General features: G+C 41.9%; 1 protein-coding gene across 8 annotated transcripts in view; it reads right to left on the bottom strand.

Annotated features, from left to right (window-relative positions):
- Positions 1 to 13,280, bottom strand: part of ESRRG (estrogen related receptor gamma) — a 369,900-nt gene that overhangs the window by 268,035 nt on the left and 88,585 nt on the right. The window contains exon 1 of one of the 8 annotated variants that reach the window (XM_033054603.2): positions 10,245 to 10,314. The exons of the other annotated variants lie outside the window; for them this stretch is intronic. The gene's annotated coding sequence lies outside the window, so the exon portion shown is untranslated. Of the gene's footprint in view, positions 1 to 10,244; positions 10,315 to 13,280 lie in introns of those variants that run through there. 8 annotated transcript variants of the gene reach the window in all.

Here is a 13,280-nt window from a genome sequence, read left to right as displayed (position 1 = left end):
TTTAATTACCTTCACAGAGCAGACTTTAAGGAAATGAATGTTACTGTCAAGAACATGACAAGGTGCTCCTTTTGAAGCTCCCCAGTAAGGAAAATGCTACAGACCACAGACAGCCATGGGAGAAATATGAAAGACATACAGTGCTGTGGTCTTGGACATAAAACTTTCGTTAGGATTTGAATCCTGGTCCATTATGTGCTAATGGAATATTCCATCTTTGGTTTAAAACAAAACTACACTTCTACAAAAGGAAATTCAGAGAACAAATGAGATCCTAGGTAGGTCACAAATATAATACACAGGTTTTAACTTTTCTATTTTATAACCAGGAGATATTTTTAAAGAGCTAGTTCAAGAAATACCTGCCTTCAGAAGACTTTGCTGTTGCTTTTGTGCGAAGCACAAATGTGAAGATTCACTCAATGTGAAGCCTCAAATCTTGATGTTAAATTATTTGTAGGAACTGACTGCAAGTTCACATAATATTTGGTTTGAAATTACAAATAACCACTATGATAAAGGCAGTCTGTCCACCCCATAACAGCTACAAACGTAACAGAAACTGAGATGGGAAAAACACTTCTGAATTCCCTGCACTATTATTTCGTGTTCACAGATGTAGTTGCAAAAGTCAGACAATTTGCATGTTTAAACTTGCCTGGATATTTTTGCCTAGCAGTCAAATATGCTAAGGAACAGACTAAGACAATTAACAAAACCAGGAGACTTGCCCTTTAAACCTTTTTGAGTAAATTCTTTTCTACCAAGGTGGAAGGAGGCAGTCAGGTTTAAAATGTGTAATACTTTATGTATTTAAGAATAGTAATAAGTAGGCATCTAGCAAGTTTTGTTCACAGGTATTTATGAAACCATAGGGCCAAACTAGGAAAAATTTATACGGGAAGGGCACTTCATGCCATCAGACAGCTAGCCTGCCATGGGCTGCAGCACTGACTTTCTACTTTGAAATGAAATTTTTCTGCTAAATCTCAGTGATTTTGGATCCCAACTGCAATAACAGTTGTGGATCCCCATCAGACACTTCCACCCCAAAAACAGTGTTACTAAGAAATAAACAGCTCCCCACAGCTGAGGGTTTAGATTTTCTTCATACAACTGGTTAGCAGATATATGATAACTGCATGGCTAGTACGCACTTACAGATCCCGAGACTGCATCAGCAGATCAGCTAATTGTGTTAATTAGCTATTTGCATGCACAATTACCTGATTTGTACAAGCAGTCAAGGTGATCATACATGTAAATTAGGCATGAATTTGCACAATCTACTCATCTGAAAATCTGCTATTCCACTTATTTTTAAGCACCAGAGATCCAAGCTACAGGAGAGGCTGGCAAGTTTCTGCCTTTATGCTTGACACATTTCCCCAAGTTTTACACTCCTTTGGCATTGCTATTGTACACCACTGTGGGTAAGCACCCTGCATGCATGGGCACACAACCATGCATAAAGAAACAAGCAAATCATCAATAAAAAGTCCTACAAAGACAGTGACCTGCATCCCCATACAGACAAATTTACTTCTTGTCTCCTAAAGGTCTTATTTTCCCCTGTTATCTCTTCAGTTCTGGGAACTGCTGAGCTTAACAAAGTAAACTTGATTTTAGTTATCACAACAAGCTCAGGAAGCTCTGCAAGGAGCAGAAACCCAAACAACTCCAGTGTAAATACTCAGCCTGAAGCCCTGAAGACTGCTTAACATTTAAAGCCCCACTGCTGCCATGCTGACTTGCTGGTTAGGGGGTTTCAAACACAAATGGGTCATCTACATTTAATGTGAACTTATACCATAGGTTGTCAAACAAATGGATGTTTATGCCATCATGGACTGTTCAGGGACTCCTGAGTGGAGCACATTGCTATTATAAAAAGCAAATTCTCTGAAAACTGCACACCTATCTCTTCCCCTCCGGAGGTAACATCTTTAGCTGAAGAGGGAGTTGGGAATGTACAATATGGAGAGCAAAACCCAAGAATGGATTAGTGCAATGTAATCTCAAGTACATCTCTGCCTGAAGTGGCAAAGTAATCAAAAATTTTCAATTCACCAGGGACAAAAATCACCACTGGTTTAGCCAAAAAGAAACAAACCCCACAAGCTCGTTAGGGCCAATCCCTACACATTCACACACCAAAAAAAACAACCAAAAGAAAAAAGAAACCCAAACTTGTTACAAGATTTAAGTAGGTTAAAAACAGGTCTCCAGTGCTGTGCAACTCAGTTTCAGTGGCTGTGGTTATTTACAGGACTTCCTCAGGGAGAAGCAATACTCGTGGTTAGAGGTGATAAAGTAATCCAAATGCCTAGACATTATAAATAGAGAGAAGTTCAAACTCTGCTTCTGTCCCTCAGCACATACTGGCACAATGATTGTTGCACTGCTGTCTACAGCTTCTTTTCTTAACTAGAGGCACTTCATAGTCTAGGCAAGCTCTGCTTTAGGTGTGCAGCTCCTTCCATCTCACCTTCCATTCTCTCCTCACCAGCAGTCACTAAAACTAAAGGCCTTGGGGCAGAACTGTTAATGGCTTTGTGTACAAGACTGACATAGCAACACAACTGTCAGATTTAAAAGACAAATTACATCTCTTGAACCCCCCACCCCACCACCAGTTCAGTGTGTGGTGCAAGTGTGTGGAACACAGTAGGGAGCTCCAGAAGAACATTAGGGCCTCACTGAACCATTTCTGAGACAGCTGCTGATGGCTAACTGGGCAGGACAAGTGCTTGCAGTGATGCACCTCAATGCCCTGATCCTCCACCACCACTGGAACAGACTCCAACTCCTTCTCCAGTATCTGAATATTAATGCAATCCATTGGCTTTAAGGATGGTACAACTGAAGACTGAGTTACAACCACCTTCTTCCATATCTTTGCAACAAACGAGCACATTTTTCTTTTCTTGCATTAAACAAATGAGACATGCTGAATGTTCATTTACTGAAAAATTCCAGGTAATATAAATACACTCAAAATAGGAGTCAAGTTGCAATTCCACTTCCAAATATAAGTCAATCCCTTTGAGACCTGGGGAATAGAGGAGAGCCAGACCCAACATTCCTCCCTGGCATTCCTCCCCAGGCACATGTGTTTGAATGTGTTTATCTGGGAAGGCTCAGGTCAGTCCTGTGCTGTAGGAGCATCTCCTGCAGCTGGAACATCCAAAGCAGGTAGCGCTCCATGTTGTAAACTGCTCATGCAGCAGGACTGAGAAAGAGGCATTTCCTGGTCACCGGCTGTTCCCGACTACAGGAAAATGAAAATACAGCACCTCTGCACCTGTTCACCTGATGGTGAAGGAAGGAAAAGCCATTACCGAGTGACAGGAGACAAAAAACCAAAATCCACTTCAGCAACTCATCCCAGCACTGGTGATTAATCTCACACTCCCACAGCCTGATGCACATTAACCAGATAATTAATAATTTCTTTAGGGACTCCAGCTCGGCAACTGTTTTATCAACCTGCACAGCATTAGGAGAGAGATGCTGCATTTGTGATCAAACTGCTGGAACTACCAAAATGTTCTGCAGGAACAGTAAAAGCTTCAGAGCAATCTGTGAGCCCAGTTTTACAACTAACTGTAACATATGTGCAGAAATCAAGGTTGCTCCTTTATCAGTGCAATCACCAGACTCAAAAATCTGAGCAAGATCAGTACAATAAGAATAATTAACAGCAATGCCCAGCTCCATCCAATCCACATCTTTCTCCTGCGGAAGAGCTTCTCAGTATTTTTTAAACACATTTTGCCTGATGCAGTAACAGTGTGTCCAATCATGCACCTCGACTATCCTTGATATGATTAACAAATCAGATTCACTTGCCTTACCACAAAAAAAGGCTAACAATAAAAAAAGCCCACCACCCTATGTGTCATGACACGTGTGAATTCTACAAGCCAAAGACTTCCAAGCAATTCGGTGAGGAGGATGGCCACACTTAGCACAGCTCTTGCTAACAACTTTTTGCCACCCTCTGTGCACTCATCCTCCATCTTCAAGGACAGTCACACAGGATCTGAAACACAATACCAAAGTGCTGGCACCACATTATCTCCCCCAGCACTTAAAAATGGACTGCTGAGAAAAATCACGGTAAGTATTCTTTCCGATATTAAACTCTCCAGTGTGTTAGATATATGTCAGTATCAAGTGATTAAGAATGACTGATAATTAATAAATCACACCCGCAGAGAGTGACCGGGTATTATTCCTTTCAGTCTCTGAAAAGAAGAGCTAGATTCACAGTTCTGCCTAAGTAATTTTATCTTTCCAAATTAACCATCCTGTGCAACTGCTGTTAGCAAGGAGATGCTATTTTTTTTTTTCAGTGGGCTTCAAAAAAGTTATGAGTTATTTATAAGTTATTTGGGCTGCTTTTCTAGTAATACTTTGTTATCATTACTGCGCAGGTAAGGAAACAGAGACCCATCACGTGTGAATGTCCCAAAGCTTCCCCACCAGATTCCTAAGCAAAGCTTGAGCTTGTCCTTTCATCACACAACTACTCTTCTGCTTGAGAGAAAGCTGCAGCTTTTGGCAACCGCTCAGCAGAGTATCTGCCTTCTGAAAGATATCCTGCTCTTCATATTCCAGGACTTAGGTCCTGGAAGTGGGCCTGTGCAGAGCTTTAGTGACAGCCATGCACATCTGCACAACTGACCAGGATATTGCTTTCTGCATACCTCAAAGTCTTTTCTAAGACTAGGTTAGTAATAGACAATGCTTTCTTTTAGTCCATACAATGGCTTGATTTATATTTCCTTTCACATAACTAAATGATGTAATACGCCAATTTTTTAATCATCTACTTTAGTGTTTATACCACTCCGCTCACCATATTATTTGAGCCCCTTCATTTTCATAGTGTCAGTTACCATTATTCCATTAAATTAAATCCTTTTACAAGCATCTTCCTATAAACATGCACTAGAGATAACATAGCCACATGGTGAGGATTCACAGACTACAGTAAGCAGATTACACCTGTCTTGATTTTCAGTGTAGCTGTCGGCAGAGTATATTCTCCCATCAAACTGCACACAGATCTCCTCATTAAAGCTACAGGGGAGAATAATTACAGAACAGTACATTGCAGTTTACCAATTGGTCTTGCATACATAATGGCCTATCAAAGAAAAATTGCGTCCTCCAACAGCTGGGAAAATCTTTAAATTGTTATTAGTATTATTGTAAAATAGCCAACGTTTTAAACCATCCAACAACTTGCCTCCTGTATGCAAAGCAGACAGACAGAGGTGATCACATCCAAAAAGGTCTTTGACTCCCAGCCCATAAACAGAATTACTTTTCCCTTTACAAACACTCCATTTCCCAACCTTCTGTTCCGCAGTAAAATCCCCTCCTCCTGAGAAATTATGCTGATTGCAGAATAGGCCTTGAAAGCAACTAGGTGATTTTCTGGATCTCTTAAGCCCTGGTGCTGAGTGTTAAGCATCACATTCCCCCACGTCCTCACTCTCTGATGGGGAAACTGGGAGTCTGTCAGATCCCTACCGTCCTCCTCTCACTAGTGAAGTGAGCAAGGGGGTGTCAGTGGCAGCCTGTTTATCTCCAGCCATATCTGGGGTTTCCTTCCAGCCCTCAGCACCACCAGCAGGTCTCCTTGCTTGGCAGCTGGCTGATGAGCTGCTGCCTATGCCAGATAAAGGATGCTGGAGAAGCTGCAAAAAACTGCATATGGAAGCAACCGCCTGGTGCTTCTGTCCCTGGTCTTTCACACTCCAGAGCTGAGGCATCCAGAATATACTGAACTGGTAGTCCTGTGGAACATCAGGAAGACAGATTTTTCACCCATGTTGATAGTTAAAACATCTGAGCTGTGTTTGTGTTAATGGATAAAAGGCAAAACCATTTTTGGATGCTATTTGCATTCCAAGATCCCGACTGTCGGGACCTTCAGCTCCACTCAGAAACCAAACCCATCGCTCTCCAGGCACCACTTCTGAATACCAGCTCTTACTCATCACACAACAGACAACAGAAGAGGAAAAAGCCCAGACATGGGAAGAGCCGAATTCTTCAAATAAAAAGTCAAGTTGGCTTTGCTAGCATTCCTTGCTAGCCCAGAAGCAAACCCTCCTATATTTGGGGCCCAGAGGGATGTCCTGACATGCTCTCCTACTCTGTTAAACCAGAAACTAAGAGCTGAGGATTTCAGCAACAAGAGAACATGTAGCTATACCAGTCCCACATATTCTGGTTCTCTCAGATTTTTGCACAAAGACTCCAGAAGGGACCTTTCTGTACAAGCAGCCCAACAGCCACCTTTTCCCAGCTCTGAGGGACAATGGCACAAGCCACCTCAGCAGGCAGAGGGACACTCACCATGTAAACGCATCTAAAACCGTTTGCGGCGTTAAAACCACCGGAGAACAAAATTGCTCTGTGAAACAGCTCTCAGGACCAGCACTGCAAAGGATTTGCTCTGCACTTTCCCAGCTGCACCTCTCAGACGAGCTGGCACGCTGCAGGCTTGCTTCCAGCCTCTCTCAGCTCGTTACTCCTAACAGGGACATGCTGACAACAGAAGCCGAGCGGAAAACCAAACGGAGCAGAGCTTGCTCCGGCCAGCAGACAGCCCACAGTTGCTCCTATGAGTTTGGAAATCTCTGGGTTTCTCTCTGAGAACTCTCCTTTTGCAAGGCTGCACCTCATGCTCCAGGGTGGAGTTGGCTGCAGGCTTAGTGAGATCACCCAGCCTGACCTCCTGTGCAAACACTGCCCAGTAACCTTCACCCATTTAAATGCTACTTTTGACTCTGCAACTCCAGCATTTTTTTCTAGTTAGCAAGTTTGGGTAGAAACAATCCTGGGCATCTCAATAACTGCTTACTTTTCACAGGAAAAAAAAAAAAAAGTAAAAAAAAAAAGTAAAAACCCCAAACTTTCTACGTCTGCTGCAAAACTCATGAAGTTTGCAAACTCGCTCCCAAGGCGTCAGGGAACCATCCTGTGGCCACCACCAAGAAGGGTGTCCTACAGCAGGAAATGGGCAGCAAAGCCCAGCAGTGACAGCACATGGGCCCAAGATCGTTTGTTCCAGCCTCTACCCTGCAAAGAGTAGCCCAGCAAGACTTCCTGGGGCTTAGTTCTTATTCCAACTCTCCCTCATAGAGCAGTCTCACAACAGAGAAGTAAAAAATAGCTTTGCCGTCAATTGCCACAGTAGCAAAGTGTAGCCCTTTGGGAAAATTTTCCTTGACTTCATTAGTTCTGGACCAAAACATTAATCAAGTAAAGCACATTAGCTATCATAGTTTGCATTAAAAATACAAATACCTCATAAAACCTGTGCTTTAAGTTTTAGAGGTCTTTAGAAAGCTGTCCCCTGACACTACTGACTATGCATATTCAAATCCTCTATTCAAAAGAATTCTGCAATAAAACAATCCTTTATTAATTGCCAGAACACATATCCCATGACTTTTTAGAAGAATTGAGTGTCTAATGTGCCTTTATAAAATATCATAATTCCACTTTCTTGTTCTTCCCAGAAAAACAAGCCAGCCTGGCAAGCAGAGAAAAAGGTGCAAGACTACTTCTCATTAAGACAAAATATACAGGATTAGCTGGAAATGGCCAAATTAGGAAAGTGGCTTTCCTGGATGGAGAGGGGAGGGTAAATCATATCAGCCCCAGACAAAGACTGAAGGGAAAGGGGAAAAAAAAAAAGTTATCAACTGAGTGGAGAAATCTGTCACATATTTTAGTAGATCAGGACTCTGACTATGTATCAGAGAAGAGAAGCCCTGATCAAGTCACATGCCCTTTACTACAGAAGATAAGATCAAAAGATTTCAAAGGAAACTGATGGTGACAGTTTCTTCATTTGTATGCAATGTGACATACCAGATCCAAACTGTTGGCTACTTTTTGAACTATTTGTCAGGGGAGAGAAATTATTATTTTCTTTTATATTTTACTTTCAAGACCTCTTAGTCATTTGGGGGTTCTCCCCCGTGCTCTGTTTTATTTTCCAGCCAGGATTCAAACGTTCACCTTTGATGTAATATTTTTGCTGCACATCAGAATAGCTATGCCAAGCTTCAGAAGGACAATTAAATACAGAGAACGAAAAGGATGACATCACTTCAAACATGAACTTTTAATAAAATTATTCTAAAGAAACATCCCTGGTGATGATTATTTTCTTTTCCCTGTATCTTCTATTTTACTCTTTCCATGTGTTTTCAACAATTCAAATTATTGCCAGGCTAGCAGCTGTAGTTGACTCGAAGCCATCAGCTTACACACAGCAGAAGTATTTCTCCCTGTTTCTCACTGCTTCTGACAAGAAAAGTGTTAAATATAACGCAAAAAATAACTGTGTAAGATCACAAGTTGCTTGTATAGCCAATAGGTTATATAACAGTTATATTCACATGGCAAATAAGTAAATGGGGGACTTGTGATAGCTCAGCTTCTCCAGGGCCCAGACCTGATGGGTTTCAGCCCAGCATTCCCTGCTGATGTGCAAAATCTGCAGGTGCTCATTATATGTTAGCAAACTTGCTCTAAAAATCGTGCCCTTCTTTCCAAAAAAAGGTACCAAACACCTTGCCAAAGTTCATCTGTGGCACTCAGCACTCATGAGCCAGTGATATGTGCAAGGTAATAATATTCTCCCCAAAGTGTTGTGAAACATTCAGAAACTGCAGTAGCTGCAGCCACGTAAGTATCTGAGACAGCCAGACACGAAAAAATACATTGCAGTCTCCTGGGTGAAGGAGAAGGTACTCAAACCACAGAAAAGCGATACAACATTCACTTCTAGCTCTACTACAGCCCAATAGATCAAATTATAAAGTTGTAGCATTTGGTTTTAAATGTGACAAACATTTTAAATGTTTCAAGCTCTTATATAAATCCTTGAGAATCCTGGAATCATGCTAATAAAGGATACTGAATTTAAGGACTCAAGTCTAAGCCCCTTTAAACACAGCAGGGGAAAGAAATAGCTCTTCCAACAATATTTTTCTCAGTCAGGCCAAATATTTTTGAAGCAAATTGTTTGGAATACATAGCTTACATGTACAAGTCCATTGAGAGTTTACACAGATGTTTATAGAGAAATTACTGCAGTACACAGATTTAGAGTCACTTAGAAAGTCTTAAAAAGCGTATGACTATACCTTTAGTGCATGAAGCTGCTGTCATAAACTCCTGTCAGTGAAGTCTTTTTCCACAAACCATCACCTGCTCTCTGTCCATGCAGCCCAGACCTTCCTCAGGGCTATTGTAACATCCCTTGTAGAACAACAAGAGGAAAAGAGCTGCACCTTCCCCACCAGGTTCCCAGCTCCCCAGCCAGTGCTCAGGGCTCTTGCTCCAGCCCTGCTTTCCCAGAGCTGCAGCTGCAGTCCATCTGCATCTCCTCTGACACAGACCAGAGCAAACATGCCTACAGTTTCCCTTGCTACTGTACAAAAGCCTTGTGATTCATTCTTTTTACGTTCTCGAAGTAACACAAATCACAAAATCCACATGAGGAAGTCACTCTGGTGTGACCCAGCACTCACCTTTCCCACCTGTGCTGATCTGAAGACATTTTCACCAGGAAATACTTTACCAAGTGATTTTTTCCTCTCTCCCCATGGGTAAATTCTAGCTTTGAATTTCAAAAGCTGCCATTAACACACAAAAAGCTGGAATAAATCCCTCTCCTGGACATGCAAACACACTCTGTTTCACATGACTTGCAGCTGGCCTGAAGAGCTTGCACCCTGCCCCACACATCCCTATCTGGTTGTGCAATGAGACCACGTTTGCAAAACGCTCCATAATTGACATTCTAACCCACATTAGCTGCCATGCACCTGCAAGGTGCCTGCTAAGGGCCAACCTGGTACACATCAAACCGAGAGTAAACCTTTAGGAGAAATAAAAATTGAAAATGCAAACTCAGACCAGGCATCACAGACTGGTACGGATTTAAAATTACTGGCACATTCACAGGGGACCAAAAGAACAGGGTAAAGCAATCCCACAGGCATTAAAAAAATACATATATGTATACACACAAATATAGCATACAGCAGTCTCACTACCCAACTTCTGACACCAAACTTAAATAGAGAAGCTATTCTTCCTTGGCTCTCTCAGCAGAGAAGAATAACATGGCAAGAAATCAGCTTTTTCAGAGGTGTTCAAGAGTTAAAGCCTGGAGAAGGTGGCCCCCTGAAGTGGCTACTGACCTGCATTAGGAGTCTGACAGCTATAGGGAGCTCTTCTCACACTCTCAGCAGGTGGCCCAGGCTTGAGCAGACTGAAGTGGATGCTGGTTCACCTGAGTACACAGGGCTGTAAGTAACAAAAATTCATCTGCTTGCTGAAACTGTCCCTGCTACAGAACAACACCTTCCAGAGGCAGACAGGCTTTCACTTATCATTAACTGAGTCAGTCATTCAGGGTCAACTGCAACCAGGTATGAATCAGCACCACCAGGCTTTTAAAGTAGGTGTTAAAACCCAGGTGAAACTCATCCCCCCCGCTTCCCCAGGTGCTAAGCAAATCACTGTTTTACCCCTGTGCTGCTGGGTGGGCTTATGACTTCTGCCAAAGACGTGGTGAAAGCAATGACTGCAACTGGGAAGGACTGGACACACCTTCCCTCATGGGAACAAGGGCATGAGGGATAGCTCACTTTGTATTTTCCAGCAAGGCCAGTAGGTTTTCTCCCTTGTGGAGGTGTTGTGTGTTTGTTCCATGCCCAGGAGATGGAACAATTAAGATGTGCTCAATACCCTTCTGCCGCCCACTCAGTGTAACACCTTAGTCATCAAATCGTCCTATTGTGCTGCTCAATACTTTCTATAACAGTAGGAATATGAGAGTATGTCCAAAGATAGCAATGAACACACAAGGTAATTATTTTTAAGCTTGCTAATCACAATCAATAGTTTCTTAGCAAAAACTGATGAGCTGGAGTTGGCTCCTATTTTTAACCAATAAGATATGCAGTCAAGACTTGAATTACACCATTGGGCAAGCCTCCAAACTCCTAATGACTGCCAGCCCAGAGAAGGATGGGTCCTTGCTGGGTCTTACTCCCTTCCTGAGCACCGTATCAAAGAATTTTTTCTGTAGACTATGAAGCCAGAAGTGGATTGTAACTGCTGCATGACTTCACCAAAAACACCAGACAAGAATCTAACTCCATACATCAAAAAGGAATTATACAATTGTTAAAAAGCTTGAGGATGTTTACTTGAAGAGTCTGAAGTTTTGTAGCTGTCATATATAAGATAAACTCCTCGTAGAACAGTGCCATGTGCCTTCCAGGGGTATATAATTAGAAACAGATGAATACAAGTTAGAAAGCTCACACCCCCTCCCTATTTTGGTAGGATTTTCCTTAAACTAATATTTTTAATGTTTTGCTATCCCTTGATTTTTTTTTTTTATATTTCCAAAGCCCTAAATTTCTTTGTTGCTTTCGGGAAATTCCTCATTTCTCTGCCACTCTCAGGAAGGTGTTATGCCCCCTACAAAAGAATCTAAAATCATTCCCAACATTCAGTACTGCAGCAATAATTCCCCCTTGGAAGAAGGAACATGTTTTCGTTTGTTTTGTTTCTTCTCTCCACTGATTAAAAGCAACAATGAGTCCAAAGGAATAGTACAATACCATCAAATGTAATTGTTGCTTTTCACAACAAATGTGAAGGGGATCAGGAAACACACCCACCCTTGATTACTGGGAAAATATCAGGGATAAAAGATGTCAGCAGGGGCAAGTAATTCTGTTCATCAGCTTACACAGATGAAGGTAAGAGAGACCAGCACCAGCCCTCCGTTCATTAACTGGATGGAATTACAGCAGTTCGGGGGTTGCAGAATTACACAAGGAATTAACACTCCCTTCATTTCCCTGTTGTAATCCTCTAGTTTGGGATATTTTTGACTTTGGTTCTGGTGTCTGCTGCTGGATGAAAATGGCTGAGTGATGAAGGCCTCCTTGAGGTGTGCAGGCACCTCTCAAGGAGGAACAGCAGCCAAGTGGTACAAAGAACATGGCTTGTCCATGCCATAATTTCCAGACATCTGAAATGACCAGTGCTCTCTGTGCTAGAAAGGGTGACACTGCTGTCTGTACTCAACGGAGGTTTTTGAAGCAAACATTATATGCAGTGTCAGTGTTTATTAAAGATAACTAATGCCCTAACACTTTATTTACTTCTGTTTATTGCTATTTTAGCAAGAGTCACCAGAGAGTAGCTATGCTTCTGCTCCACCAGGGTTCTTTAATCACTGTTAGTAGGTAAAATCATGTGTGACAACTAATCCAAAAAGCAGATTATATTTATTTTGGCTACAGTGGCTTGCAATTCGTTAAAATCAACAAAGCCTTTTCATTAGCCCCCTGCTGATGTCCTAAAACCAGATATTTCAAGGGTCTCAAAGCACAGAGCTACACACATGCAGTAAAGCTGGGACTGACAGACTTGCTGTTGCCATACTTACCGTAAAATCTTATTAAAAACAACAGCAAACTTCTTATTTTCTTTCATAAGAGGCCTTAATTTAGGATCTCAAATTCCAAAACGAAAATCTTGGAGGAAGGACTTCTTAAACTTCAAGAAGTGAAACGACAATAAAATCATCAGTGGATTACTTGCTTGGGGCTGTGTGTTACAAAAAAAAAACTTGTAACGCTGTAAGGAGTGAGACTACAGATTCAGCAAGTCTAAATATTAGCCTACATGCTTGCTGAGCTCCCTGCATCCTGGAACCACGTTTGAATAACTGAACTTCCAGTTAACAGTGTGATCTTGTAACTCTCATTCTCTGTGACATCATGATCTCCTGATGACACTGCCTCTGACCTGTGATCATGAAAACATACACTCGGAATCACAGAGGATCAGAATAGATCCACATAGAAGTTGCAGGGTTCCATCTCTTCTCCAACCTCACCAATCTTCAAACTCCCAGGAAGTTCACAAACCCAGAAGCAGCCTTACCATAACCACCAAGGGCCACAATTCAAACAAAATGGGAAATTAGTGCATTAGAAGGCCACATAATTGATTTTTATATACCTATGAAGACACTGATTTACATAAATGAAGTTTTCCTCTCTTGTTATGAATTTCCTGAGTGACAGACACACTTTTGGTCACTATCCTTATACCCCCCACTTTGGACAAGTGACTTAAATGTGAAAAAACTCACTCCTGACCTGCATCCTACCATGCAGACATTTATATCCCACAGCTGGATGTAGATG

Source organism: Catharus ustulatus, chromosome 3 (assembly GCF_009819885.2).
Source record: "Catharus ustulatus isolate bCatUst1 chromosome 3, bCatUst1.pri.v2, whole genome shotgun sequence".
Classification (NCBI taxonomy): Eukaryota; Metazoa; Chordata; class Aves; order Passeriformes; family Turdidae; genus Catharus; species Catharus ustulatus.
The sequence above is the reverse complement of the archived record's forward strand: the minus strand, read 5'-3'. Positions and strand labels throughout refer to the sequence as shown.